Source organism: Crocuta crocuta, unplaced genomic scaffold (assembly GCF_008692635.1).
Source record: "Crocuta crocuta isolate KB4526 unplaced genomic scaffold, BGI_CrCroc_1.0 scaffold243, whole genome shotgun sequence".
Taxonomy (NCBI): Eukaryota; Metazoa; Chordata; class Mammalia; order Carnivora; family Hyaenidae; genus Crocuta; species Crocuta crocuta.
In genome coordinates this window covers 5,853,714-5,867,681 of record NW_027529596.1, presented here as the reverse complement: position 1 = coordinate 5,867,681, position 13,968 = coordinate 5,853,714, and the positions used below count along the sequence as shown (strand labels likewise).

Genomic DNA, 13,968 nt, shown 5'->3' with positions numbered 1-13,968 from the left:
GAGTTCTGAATTCAGGGGCGCCTGGGTGGCTCAGTCAGTTAAGCATCTGACTTCAGCGCAGGTCATGATCTCACAGTTCGTGAGTTCGACCGCCTCTTTGGGGTTTGTGCTGACAGTGCAGAGCCTGGAGCCCACTTTGAGTTCTCTGTCTCCCTCTCTCTCTGCCCCTCCCATGCTCACATTCTGTCTCTTTCAAAAATAAGTAAACATTAAAAAAAATTTTTTTTTTTAAAAAGAGTTCTGAACTGAATCCTTGTTCCCTCAATAGACAGATTTGGTGTACTTTACAGATCGATTCATGCTTCACGGTTTGCTTAATTCAACAAATGATACATAATATTATTATTATACTTTATAGACTTTAACTTTCCATTATTTGCAACCACCATTGATACCCTTGAACAAGATGGAGGTTAAAGGTGACTCCCTGCTCACTCAGAAATCCGTGTGTAACTTTTGACTGACCCCAGATTTACTAACAGAGTACAGTTGACTGAAAGCCTTCGAGGTATCATGAACTGTCCACTAACACATGTTTTATATGTCATGTGTCTTATATACTGTATTCTTACAATGGAGTAAGCTAGAGGAAAGAAAACGTTATTAAGAAAATCATTAAGGAGCAGAAAATACATTCACAGGACTGTCCTGCATTTGTTGAAAACAATCTGTGTATAAGTGGACCCGCACACTTCCAGCCCACGTTGTCGTTTCCTCATCTGGAGCATGCTGCTCCACACACATTGTGAAGCTGGGCTCCCCCGGGTCTGTACGTCTGTTTTAATTTCAACTCTTACGTAAGTCTGTGTCTGGTATTGGAAAGAACACTGACCTGGGAGTCCTACAGGCCTGGCTTCACCTCCAGCTTTGTATTTACCACCTAATGACCTTCAACACGCGGGGTCGGGGGGAGTACTGCTCCCTTAGAGGCATTCGTAATGTTTTGGGAGAGTGTATTCACTTATGACCCTGAATCGGGGAAGAGAAACCACCGAGTGTTGCCAGGTGGAGGCCACGCGTGCTGAGTACGTGTTGAGTAGCCCAACAGAGCATTGGGATTTTCATTTGTAAAATTCCACTTGTTAAAAGAAAACAGAAATTTCTGGGCAGGAATAATGAGGATTCAGATAATCCGCATAGTGTCTTCCCGGAGGCAGCACCGTGTAGTAGGCTCCCCACTTGCTAAACGAGCCCAGACAAATTGCTCAACTTGTTTCCTTTGTTTCCTCATCTGCAGAATGGGGAAAGTAGCAGTGCCTGTCTCATGGAGTTGTTGTCAGGATTAAATGAGTAAATGTAATAGCATTTGCTGTAAATAAAATTAAGATTGAAATAGTTAAATACTATTTAGTATATAGTTAAATACTATTTAGTATTTAGAGAGAGTATTTAGAGAGAGACAGAGACAGCGTGAGCAGGGGAGGGTCAGAGAGAGAGGGAGGTACAGAATCTGAAGCAGCCTCCAGGCTCTGAGCTGGCAGCACAGAGCCCGATGTAGGGCTCAAACCCATGTCCGTGAGGTCATGACCTGAGCCAAAGTTGGATGCTTAACGGACTGAGCCACCCAGGCGCCCCAAGATTGAAATAGTATTAAATGAAAATCTATTATTGTTATAAGGATTTGCTATGATTGTTATCACTCTTACCATCTGCTGTGTGTCAGGCATCAGTAAAAATACCATTTCCATTCTGTTTTTCCTTTTGTGCATTAACCTCACCTAGAGCCTGTCTTTCCTTACTAATTAGTTACACTTGTCTGACTAACTCTACAGAACTGGTTATATTTCACAAGCGATAGAATATCCAGATTGGTGTACTACCCTTGATGTGTTCACCAACAAATCCATTTATCCATTTCTTAATAGAAAATATGTCCGCTTGTAGAAAAATGATCAACCAGGATAATGTTTTAGAGTCTGCCAAGACCTGGGGTATGAATCCTGATCTGCTGATCTCAGAGCCTCATATAGAGGAGTGAATGGTGTCTTTGTGCCTTATTACTGTTGATGATAACAATGGCCCCCTGATTAGAGTATCGGCTACCAGCATTCTCCACTGTAGAATCCCCATTTTCCTCTTTGATCTTAGTAACTATCTTAGGGACACTATACAAGTGTCCTTATTCTCCTAAACTTTTGCCTCCTCGTTTTAACTTCCATCAGCGGATCTTGTCTACAGTAATTATTACTGTGGTGTTCTAATAGTATTTGCTTTTTCCCCTCATTCTTTAGGTCTTTATTCTTTGTGCTTTTATATCTGAAGGTTTGTCAATTTTTGTGATCTTTTCAAAGAACCAACTTTTACTTTCATTGATTTTTCTCTTTTTCTGTTCTCTCTGTTATTTATCTCTAATATTTATTATTTCCTTCCTTCTGCTAACTTTAGCTTTCGTTCTTTTTTTACTCGTTAAGTTGTAAAGTTAGCTTGAGGATTTGAGATCTGTCTTCTTTTTAAATGTAAGCGTCTAAGGCTATAATTTCCCACTTAGCACTACTTGTGATGAATCCCATAAATTTGCTATGTTACATTTTTCTTTTCATTCATTTCATTTAATTTCCCTGGTGATCTCTCCTTTGATCCACTGATTAAGAATCTACTGTTTAGTTTCTACAAATTTGTCAATTTTCTAATTTTCTTCTGTTTTTCGTTTCACACTTCATCCCACTGCTGTTAGAGAAGATACTGGGTATGATATCTATCTTTTTAAATCTATTGAGACTTAATTTGTGGCCTAACATATGGTGTATCCTGGAGAATTTTCCATGTGCACTTGAAAAGAATATGTTATCTGTTGTTGGGTAAAATGTTCTCTGTGTATCTGTTAGGTCCAGCTGGTTTATTGTTAAGTCCTCTCCTTACTTACCTTTCATCTGGTTGTTCTCTCTCATTATTGTGAGTAGGGCAGTGAAGTATCCAGCTATTACTATAGAACTTTCAACTTCTCATTTCAATTCTATTTTTGCTTCATATGTTTTGAGGGCTTAATATCAGGTTCATAAATGTTGATAATTGTAATTTCTTGATGGATTGAGCCTTTTATTAATATCTTTTTTTGGTCTTTTGTAACCTTTAAAAAATATTTTTTTGTCTGATAATGGTAAAACCACCCCTGCTCTCTTTTGGTTATGTTTGTATGAAATATTCCATCCTTTCAGTTTCAATATATTTGTGTTTTTGGCTCTAAAGTAAGTCTCTTGTAGATAGTGTATGTTTTGATCATTTTGTTGTTGTTAAATCCATTCTGCCATCTCTTATCTTCTGATTGGAGGGTTTAATCCATTTACATCAAAATAAATACTTTTAAGGAGGGAGTTCTGTCATTTTGCTGTTTATTTTCTGTTTGCTTTATACTTCCCTTGTCCCTCATTATCTGCATTACTGACTTCTTTTATGTATACTTCATTTTATTTTTGTGAAACATTTTAATTCCCTTCTCATTTCCTTCTCTATATATTCTATAGCTATTTTCTGTGTGGTTACCATGGGGATTACATTTAACATCCTAAAATTATAGCACTCCAATTTGAATTTATACCACCCTAACTTCAATAACATACAAAAACTGCTTCTCTACTCCTCTGTGACTATACTCAACATTTTTAAGTTATTGATGTCATAAACTACATCTTTACTCTTTTTGGTGTAATTGTTAATGGGATTGTTTTCTTAATTTCTCTTTCTATGACTTTATTATTAGTGTAGAGAAATTCAAGAGATTTCTGTATGTTAATCTTGTATCCTGCAACTTCACTGAATTGATTTATCAGTTGTTTCTTTGGAGTTTTTAAGGTTTTCTGTATATAGTACCATGTCACTGCAAATAGGGAAAGTTTTACTTCTTTCTTGCTGATCTGGATGCCTTTTATTTCTTTTTCTTGTTTTATTGCTATGGCCAGACTTCCAGTACTGTGTTGATTAAAAGTGGAGAGAGGAAGGCACCCTAGTCTTGTTTCTGATCTTAGAAGAAGGGCTTTCAGTTTTTCACCATTATGATGTTAGCTGTGGTTTTTCATATATGGCCTTTATTATGTTGAGGTATGTTCCCTCTAAAGCTACTTTGTTGAGAGTTTCTGTCGTGAATGGAAGTTATATTTTGACAAATGCTTTTTCTGTATCTATTGATATGATCATAAGGTTTTTATCCTTTCTCTTGTTAATGTGAGAGATCACATTGATTGATTTGCAACTGTTGAATCAATATCCCTGGGATAAATCCCACTTGATTATGATGAATAATTTTTTTTAATGTACTGTTGAATTTGGTTTGCTGATATTTTGTTGCGGATTTTTGCATCTGTTTTCATCAGAGATACTGGTCTGTAAAGTTTGTTTTGTTTTGTTAGTGTCTTAATCTGATTTTAGTCTCAAGGTAATGCTGACCTCATAGAATGGATTTGGAAGTTTTCCTTCCTCTTCTATTTTTGGAATAGCTTAGAATAGTAGGTATTAATTCTTCTATAAATGTTTGGTAGAATTCACCTGTGAAGCTATCTGGTCCTGGACTTTTGTTTGTTGGGAGGGGATGTTTTGGTTAGTGATTCAATGTCATAGTAATTGACGGATTTAGATCCTCTATTTCTTTCTGATTCAGTTGAAAGATTATGTTTCTAGGAATTTATCCATTTGTTCTAGGTCTCCAATTTGTTGGCATATCATTTTTTTTTTAAATATTTTTATTTATTTCTAGGAGAGAGAGACAGTGTGAGCAGGGGAGGGTCAGAGAGAGAGGGAGACACAGACTCTGAAATAGGCTCCAGGCTCTGAGCTGGCAGTCAGCACAGACCCCGACGCAGGGCTTGAACCCACGAACCGCGAGATCATGAACTAAGCGAAAGTCGGACGCTTAACCGACTAAGCCACCCAGGTGCCCCTGGCATATCATTTTTTAAAGGTTTTTGTTTGTTTGTTTGCGAGAGAGAAGAGACAGAAAGTGTGAACAGGGGAGAGAGGCAGAGGGAGAGAGAGAATTCCAAGTAGGCTCCACACTCCACATGGAGTCTTATGTGGGGCTTGATCCCACAAACCTGGGATCATGACCTGAGCTGAAATCAAGAGTTGGATGCTCAACCAGCTGAGCCACCCAGGTGCCCCGTTGACATATAATTTTTTATAAAATAATTTTATAATCCATTGTATTTCTGTGGTATTGGCAGTTGTTTCTCCTCCTTTGTTTCTGATTTTATTTATTTGAGTCCTTTTTTCCCCCCTGATATGTCTGGCTAAAGGTTTATCAATTTTGTTGATGTTTTCAGAGAACCAGCTCCTTGCTTAATCAATCTTTTTTCATTTTGTTTGCTTGTTTGTTGGATTGATTATTTGTTTTTTAGTCTATATTTCATTTATTTCTGCTCTAATAATTATTATTTCATTCCTTTTACTAGCTTTGGGGCCTGTTCTTCTTTTCCTAGCTCTTTGTAAAGTTAGGTTGTTAATTTGAGGTTTTTCATATTTCTTGAGGTAGGCCTGAATTGATATAAATGTCCCTCTTTGAACTCCTCTTTCTGTGTCCCCAAAATTTGGACCATGTGTTTTTATTTGTCTCCATGGTTTTTTTAAAATTTTCTCTTTGACTTTTTGGTTTTCCCATTCATTGTTCAGTAGCGGGTTGTTTAGCCTCCTCCTGTTTCTGTTGTTTCCAGACTTTTTGTTGCGGTTGATTTCTACTTTTTTATCACTGTGGTCAGAAAAGATGCATGCCAACATTTCAGTCTTCCTAAGTTTGTTGAGACTTGCTTTGTGGCCTAACATGGGATCTGTCCTGGAGAATGTTCCATGTGCACTGGAATAGAATGTATATTCTGTTTCTTTGGGCTGAAATGTTCTACGTTTGTCTGTTAGCTCCGTCTGGTCTAACGTGCCACTGAAAGCCACTGTTTCCAGTTGATTTTCTTTCTGCGTGGTCTTTCCATTGATGTAAGTGGGGTGTTAGAGCCCCCTTCTGTTGTATCATGGTCAGTCTCTTCCTCTGTATCTGTTAGTAATTGCTTTATGTGATTTATAGTTGTGACTTCTGTAATTTATAATGGTGCTGTCCTTTTGTGAAATTTGTCCCTTTATCATTATGCTGTGCCATTTTTGAGTCTTACCACAGTCTTTGCTTTAAAGTCTATTTTGTCTGATGTAAGTATTGCTAAGCTTGCTTTTTTTTGTTTTGTTTTGTTTTTCCCACTTCCATTTGAATGGCGTATTTTTTCCTTCACTTTCAGTCTGTATGTGTCTTTAGGTCTGAAGTGTGTTTCTTGTAGGTGGCATATAGGTAGGTGAGTGTTACCCTACGTCTTTTGCTTGGAGCATATAATCCGTTTGTGTTTAAGGTAATTATTGATTGGTATATACTTACAGCCATTTTTAAATTTTTCTGGCTGTTTTTGTGGTTATGTAGTATTATGTATTTATGTAGTGTTATGCTTGGATTCCTTGCTCTTCATGTTTTGTGTATCTGTCGTAGATTTTTGACTTGTGGTTACCATTAAGTTCATGTATAAAATGTGTATAGCAGTCTGTATGAAGTTGATTATTACATAAGTTCAAACACATAAAAGCACTAAATATTTACTCCCTCTTCCATTTTTTTTATTTATATGATGTCATAGTTTACATCTTTTTATTTTGTGTATCCCTTGACTGATTTTTTGGATATAATTCTCTCGTGTTTTAACCTCCATATTGGCTTTATAAGTGATTAATCTATTATTTTTATTGTATGTTTGCTTTTTTTTTTTTTTACAAATAGTTTATTGTCAAGTTGGTTTCCATATAACACCCAGTGCTCATCCCCACAAGTGCCCCCCTCCATGCCCATGTATGTTTGCTTTTAACTGAAATTTTTTTCCTTTCATTATTTTCTTAATCCTGATTAATGGCATTTTCTTTCCACTCAATTCCCTTTCCTTATAATACTTTTACAGATGAACTCCTTTAACTTTTGTCTGAGAAACTCTTTTATTTCTCACTTTAAGTGGTATCCTTGCTGGGTAGAGTATTCTTGCTTGCAGGATTTTACCTTTGAACACTTTGACTATATCATGCTACTCTCTTCTGGACTGCCACATTTCTGCTGAAAATTCAACTGATAGCCCTACAGAGTTCCCTACAGAGTTTCCATTATACGTAACTTTTATTTTCTCTTGCTGCTTTTAAAATTCTCTTTGGGATGCCTGGGTGGCTCAGTCAGTTGAGTGTCCAACTCTTGATTTCGGCTCAGGTCATGGTCTCGTGGTTCATGGGTTTGAGCCCTACATCGGACTTGGTGCTGACAGTGGGGATCCTGCTTGGGATTCTCTCTCTCTGCCCCTCCCCCACACCCTTCCTCTCAAAATAAGTAAATAAACTTTAAAATTCTCTCTTTGTCATTACTTTTGCCACTTTAATTACATTATGTCCTGGTATGGACCTCTGTGAGTTGATTTTATTTTTTTAATGCTTATTTATTTTGAGAGAGAGAGACAAAACACATGGAGGGGAGAGGTAGAGAGAGAGAGAGAGGAAGACACAGGATCTGAAATAAGCTCCAGGCACTGAGCTGTCAGCACAGAGCCTGACGCGAGGCTCGAACTCAGTAATGGTGAGATCATGACCTAGGCCAAAGTCGGCTGCCCAACAGACTGAGCTACCCAGGTGCCCCAGAGTTGATTTTATTTGAGGTTCTTTGTGCTTTCTGGATCTGAGTATCTGTTTCCTTCACCAGATTAGGGAAGTTTTCAGCTATTGTTTTTTTAAATAAGTTTTCTGTCCCCTTTCTCCCTCTTTTCCTTCTGGGATCCTTGTAATGCGAATACTATTACACTTGATGGAGTTGCTGAGTTCCTTTAACCTTTCTCACTTTTCATTATTATTTCTTTGCAGCTCGACTGGTTGCTTTCTGTTACTATCTTCCAGATTGCTGATCTGTTCTTCTGCATTTTCTAATCTGCTGTTGGTTGGCTTTGGTGTATTTTTTTATTTCAGTTATTCAGGTTTTAGTCTCTGACTGGTTCTTTTTATGTTTTCTGTCTGTGGAGGGTCTTGCTGAGATCTTCCAGCCTTTCCTCAAGCCCAGCAAATATCTTTATGACCACTACTTTGAATTCTTTATCAGGCATATTGCTTACATCCATTTTACGTATCTCTGTGTGATTTCTGCCTTGTTCTCTCATTTGGAACGTACTCCTCCCTCTCCTCACTGTATCTGACTTTGTGTGTGTTTCTGTGTGTTGGGGCATCAGCCATGTCTCCCCGCTTCCAGAGTAGTGGCCTTATGTGAAAGAGGTCCTGTGAGTGCGCCCGGGGTGTCACCTACTATTGTGGCTAAGCCGTGCGCGCCTTCCGTCCGCGTCCGTGGGGCTGCAGTGACCGCCTTGCCCTTGCCCGCAGCGGGAGCGCTGGGTGGGACTTGGGCCCCGGGCTGTTGAGGTCCCCGGTGCAGCTAGTGGGGTCTCACAGGCGGGCGGGGCGGGCCGTCTGCACGGAGTCCCGGCCCCCGTCGCGGGCACGTGGAACGGCGGCCAGCGGAAAGGCCCGCCGCTCGCACTAGCGCCTGGGTCGTCTCCCCTGCGTCCGTGGCGGAAGTCGCTGTGGAGGGGCGGATGCGGCGGGGCTGCAGAGCGCAGAGCGCTGCTGTGGGCGAGACAGGCGGAGAGTTCTAATGCTGGGTCCCTCAAGCTCGGCTGTCAAGGCTCGGGGAGGGAGGAGAATGGTGCCCGCAGCGCCTCTGTTCCTGGAGAAGCTTCCAGAAGTTCCCTGCCCTGAGACTGGTAAATGAATCCTCACGTCCCCCAGGCCCTTCTCCAAGTGCTGCGTCTCCTGAGTTATTTACTATCTGGCTCTTCAAGGGTGCGTAAGCCCGCTGATTTGTCAAGTTCCTCGGGTTCAGCCCCGCTGACTAAAACCTGCTGAAGTTCAGCCCTGTTGGTTTTCAAAGCCAGACGCTCTGGGGCTTCATCCCGCCAGGGCAGGCACCTCCTGTCCCATCTTCTTGCTTGACTGTGCTTGTGGAGTCTGTCCTGTTCGTGGGGAGTCTTGCCAGGAGTGTGGGTCCCAACTGTGTCTCTACCCCTCGTACCCTTTTTGACGTGGCTTTCCCTCCACAGTGAACTGTGGGAGGTCTTTTCTACAGCCTGCAGGGCGTTTCAGAGTCAGTTGTGCTGCAGCTGTTGTCTAGGCTTCAGACCCCCCTTCTGCAGCCTCCTCACCTCTCCTCCCCTTCACACCCTGGAAGGAGCAAGGGCCTTGCGCCGGGTTGGGCTCTGGCTTAAGGGGATGTCGTGGCTGTTGGGTCTTCTGTCCAGGCCCCGGACTCTCCTCCCATCAGCTGTAAGGCCGTTTCGCCTTCTTGTCATCTGTGTGTTCACTGGGCTAGCAGTTGTCATTTCCTTCAAGAACTTTCCCTTTGCAACCACAGCGTGGCTGACTGCTTGGTGAAGAGGCCTGGCTTTCAGCCTCTCAGCTTCCACGTGCCTTCCTCGCTCAGCTTAACCATTTCTAGCTTTTGATTCAAAGTGAGAGACATGCACATCTTCTCTTGAACACTTAGAGGCCATTCTAAGGTTATTAATTGGTTTGAATATTGTCAATATTGTGTGTCTCAAGTCATAGGGAGGCCCAAGGAGAGGGGGCGAGACTAAATAGCATGGTCAGGAGAGCATGCAGAACACACACATTTATTAATTAATGTTCACTTTCTTATATGGGTGTAGTTCATGGCTCTTCAAAATAATTAAAACAATAACATCAAAGATCACCTATCAGAGTTCACCGTAAAAAAAAAATTAACAGTAATGAAGTTTGAAATATGGCAAAAATTACTAAAATGTGATACAGAGACACAAAGTGAGCAGTAAACGCTGGTGGGAAAATGGCACTGATAGACTGCTTGATGCGAGGTTGCCACTAACCCGCAATTTGTAGAAAAACATAGCACAATCGGCAAAGTATGGTAAAGTGAAGCAGAAAAACCGAGGTATGCCTATACAGCATTTTTGCCTCGCTCTAATTGGGTCAGCTGAGTCCCGCTAATCCCGCTCATAGCCTCAGCCATACAGAGTGATTGGGTCCAGTGTCTATGTCAGGATAAAAATATAGCTGTTCTCCTTACAGTTATTCAATGTTAAGTAGTCTGACCTAGGTAGGCTAGGTTCCCAGTGGTGGCAGCTGGCACCGTCTTTTTCTTGGACATTTCTGGGGTCGGAATGGAGTAGTCAAATTGCTTTTCCGTTCTCTATCTCAGACTCTTAAAATGTGCCAGCATGTTTCCTAATCCACAGAGCAGAATCTATTTTTAGCTTTCCCATTCAGCAAGAGAACCCATGTTCTATTAATCTACCTCGTTAGTCATTCAAGAATATGAATGGAATGCTGAGGATCACCAAACATGAGAAAAATCTAAAGACAGAATAAAAGAGAACGATGAAGAACAAAAGAATAGTTGATCCTAGTGAAAACAGAGACAAAACAGAGAACTGAAGATACATTCACAATCTCTAATTAGTATCTGTAGAGAAGTAGGGAAAGATGTCCTACAAAACAAAAATACACTGAAAAAGAAATAGAGCACAAGAAAAAGTAATTGTAAATTTAATCTTGATTGCTAAAATAAAACATTTAATATAAGGATAGTAAACAAATTGGGGGGAATATCTGAGAATGAAGAGCCAAAAATACAGCAATGGAAAATATTGAAATAGTTAGGACATGAAAGCTCAATCAAGAAAACTTAATATGTAGAAGGGGCGCCTGGGGACCCAGTTGGTTAGGCAACTGACTTTGGCTCAGGTCATGATCTCACCAGTCGTTGGTTTGAGCCCCACGCTGGGCTCTGTGCTGACAGCTCCGAGCCTGGAGCCTGCTTTGGATTCTGTGTCTCCCTCTCTCTCTGCCCCTCCCTACTTGCACATTCTCTCTTACTCTCTCTCAAAAATAAACATTTTTTAAAAAAGAAAAAAAAACTCAATATGTGTAAGAATTTAAGTGGGGGCGCGTGGGTGGTTCAGTCAGTTAAGCAAGCATCCGACTCGATTTTGGCTCATGTCATAATCCCAGGCTCGTGGGATCAAACTCCATATCGGGCTCCACACTGAGTGTGGAACCTGCTTGGAATTCTCTCATTCATTCTCTCTCTCTCTCTCTCTCTCCTCCCCCCCCACCCCCACTTCCCCTTTCTCCCTCCCCTTCTCATTCCTCTCTCAAAATAAATAAACATTAAAATTTTTTAAGAGAAAAGGGAAGAGACCAGAAGAACTAATCAAAGAAAATAAATCATAGCTGAAGAAGTCTTCAGATTGAAAGTATCTACTGAGTACTGAGCCAGAGAAAAGAAAATGGGGGCCCCTGGCCAGCTCAGTCAGTGGAGCATGTGACTCTTGGTCTCGGGGTTGTGAGTTTGAGCCCCACGTTAGATGTAGAGATTATTTAAAAGTAAAATCTTAAAGAAATAGAGCAAATGGATCCTAGACCTTCTCTTACATCTTCAGGAATGTTTTGAGCCTTAAGGCTAAAAACATCATCTTGAAACCTTCAGAAACCAAGAAACCGATTACCTCCCAATAAAGGAATGACGGTAAAGTTGTGTCATACTTATTTTAGCAAACTTTAGAAGGAAGTTCAACAAAGAGTCAGAGATGGAGTCCCTGAAACAGTAGAACTGATAACACTTCGTGTGAGTGAGAACAGATCTCAAGATGACATATGTATAAATAGCCAGTCAGTCCCTAGCAGGTTATTTGACTAAGGTCGATTCTAATGGTTAAAATAAAGGAGGAGGAAAAGGGATTTAGGAACTTCAAGAAAAAAACAAATGTTTGTTCCAAAAAGACCTAGTCCAAAATGTGAGGCAGAGTGAAATACGGAAGGCTCGTGAGTACTGGATGTAGTGTAAGAAGGAGTTTGGCCCAGACACGTGAAGCATCATCCCGAGAGGAACTCAGGACTGTTGGTGAAAAGGGCTTCCTTTTTTACTGATTAACTATACTGTTTGGTTCTGCTATAAATGATATTTGCCTCCTTTTTTTTTTTTAATGTTTTATTTCTAAGAGAGAGAGAGAGACAGCGTGAGCAGGGGAGGGTCAGAGAGAGAGGGAGTCACAGATTGAAACAGGCCCTAGGCTCTGAGCCGGCAGTCAGCACAGAGCCCGACGCGGGGCTCGAACCCACGAACCGCGAGATCATGACCTAAGTGAAAGTCGGACGCTTAACCAACTAAGCCACCCAGGCGCCCCGATATTTGCCTCCTTTTATAATACTGCAGCCACTGTATTGGTGTTTGGTTTTCAGAATTAATCAGTAGACAAAGCACACGCATCTTAATTATAGCTACAGAATAGACTGACAAATGCTAGAAGCCCAGGCAGTGTAAGAGAAGTGCTGTGGCTGCTGGGTGTGAGCTGCAAACTTTTACAGGAAAAGGAAGTGGGACTCAGGCCAGAGCCACGGGCATAGAGGCAGAGGCTGCAGGGCAGAAGGGACCTTTGAGGGCAGAAATGCCAACACGGGGCACCTGGGTGGCTCAGTTGGTTAAGTGGGTAAGGATCCCAGTCTTGACTTCAGCTCAGGTCATGATCTCACAGTTTGTGAGATGAAGCCTCGAGTCAGGCTCTGTGCCGACAGTGCGGAGCCTGCTTGGGATTCTCTGTCTCTTTCTCTCTGTGCCCCTCCCGATCACAATCTCTCCATCTCTGTCTCTCTTAAAAAATAAATAAGCATTTAAAAAAAAAGAAATGCAAATACAGAGAATTTCTCAAACCTTAGGATCTAAAGGAATTTCCTCTGCTTAACGCGTTTGAGATGGGTGATCCCTTTATTAAAGTTTCCAGTTTCTCCCTCTCAGAATGAGAATGTCCTATGCCTGTCACACCATTGTATTTTGGAAGCAGATATCTTGTTTTCTGGTTTAAGGGGTCCATAGATGTACATGTACCTATAGATGAAGATGAATTTTGCCCCAGGATGGATCATTCCAGCCACCTCTCCCATACCTGACTTCACGATTTAGATGATGAGATTTCAGACTTTGGAGCTGATGATGTTTCTGTGAGATCTTAGCCTTAAAGTTGATAGTGTGAGTCAGGACTTTCGGAGATGTTCAGATGGGTGGATATGTTTCGCATGTGAAGCAAAATGGAATCTGGGGGACCAGGGTTGGAGCTGTAGTGGGCTGAGTATTGAACCCCTGAACAACAATTTCCACATCTTAATTCCTGGAACCTGTTAATGCGACTTTGTTTGGGAAAAGAGTGTTTGCAGATAGAACTAAATGAAGAATCTCAAGATAAGGAGATGGCCCTCAGTGATCTGAGCGGCTCTGCAGCCAGTGACAGTTGTCTGTAAAGTCAGGCAGAGGGGGGTTGATTTACACGGTGGGGGTAGAAAGTGAAGGTAGCATGAAGACTGAACAGAGTGACGGGGCTCCAAAGCGTGGAGCTTCGGCACCTCCCAGGAGCTACAAGAGTGGCTCTGAAGGGAGCTTAGCTCTGCCAGACTGGAGTTTGGACTTCTGGTCTCCAGAACCCGGAGGGAATAAATTTGTGTTGTTTTGAGCCACCAGGTTCATGATAATTTGTTACAGCAGTGACATGAAACAACACAGACAAGTAACCCAGAGACAGGAACTTTCCCATTTGGAGTCAGTATGTGCCGATTCAGATTGCCCGCAGCACTAGGAGTTTACCACACCTGCAGTCCCACTCTGGTGGGCGGAGTTACCTAGTCACGGACCTGGGGCACTTTCTCCACCACCCGCCGCCAGGCACCACAGCTGCATTCACAGCCAACCCCGCTTTTCCTGCATGGGGTGAAGACCCAGTCCGTCCCACAGGCCCTAAGAAATTCTGTCATAGCAGTTCGAGGTATGGTTACAGTTTCTCGCTAAGGTTTGAGCCCTGCTTTCTAGCACCCACAGTAGCAGCCCCGGGCCCAGGATCACTGCATCGGGTAGGAAACAAGAAAGTGTGAATTGCAGAGTCCTAACACCATCCTCTCCTCCCCCCCCCCCCCCCT

General features: G+C 41.8%; 1 protein-coding gene across 1 annotated transcript in view; it reads left to right on the top strand.

Moving 5' to 3' along the window:
- Nucleotides 1-13,968, top strand: part of AKT3 (AKT serine/threonine kinase 3) — a 288,804-nt gene that overhangs the window by 173,221 nt on the left and 101,615 nt on the right. The gene's annotated exons all lie outside the window — the stretch shown is intronic.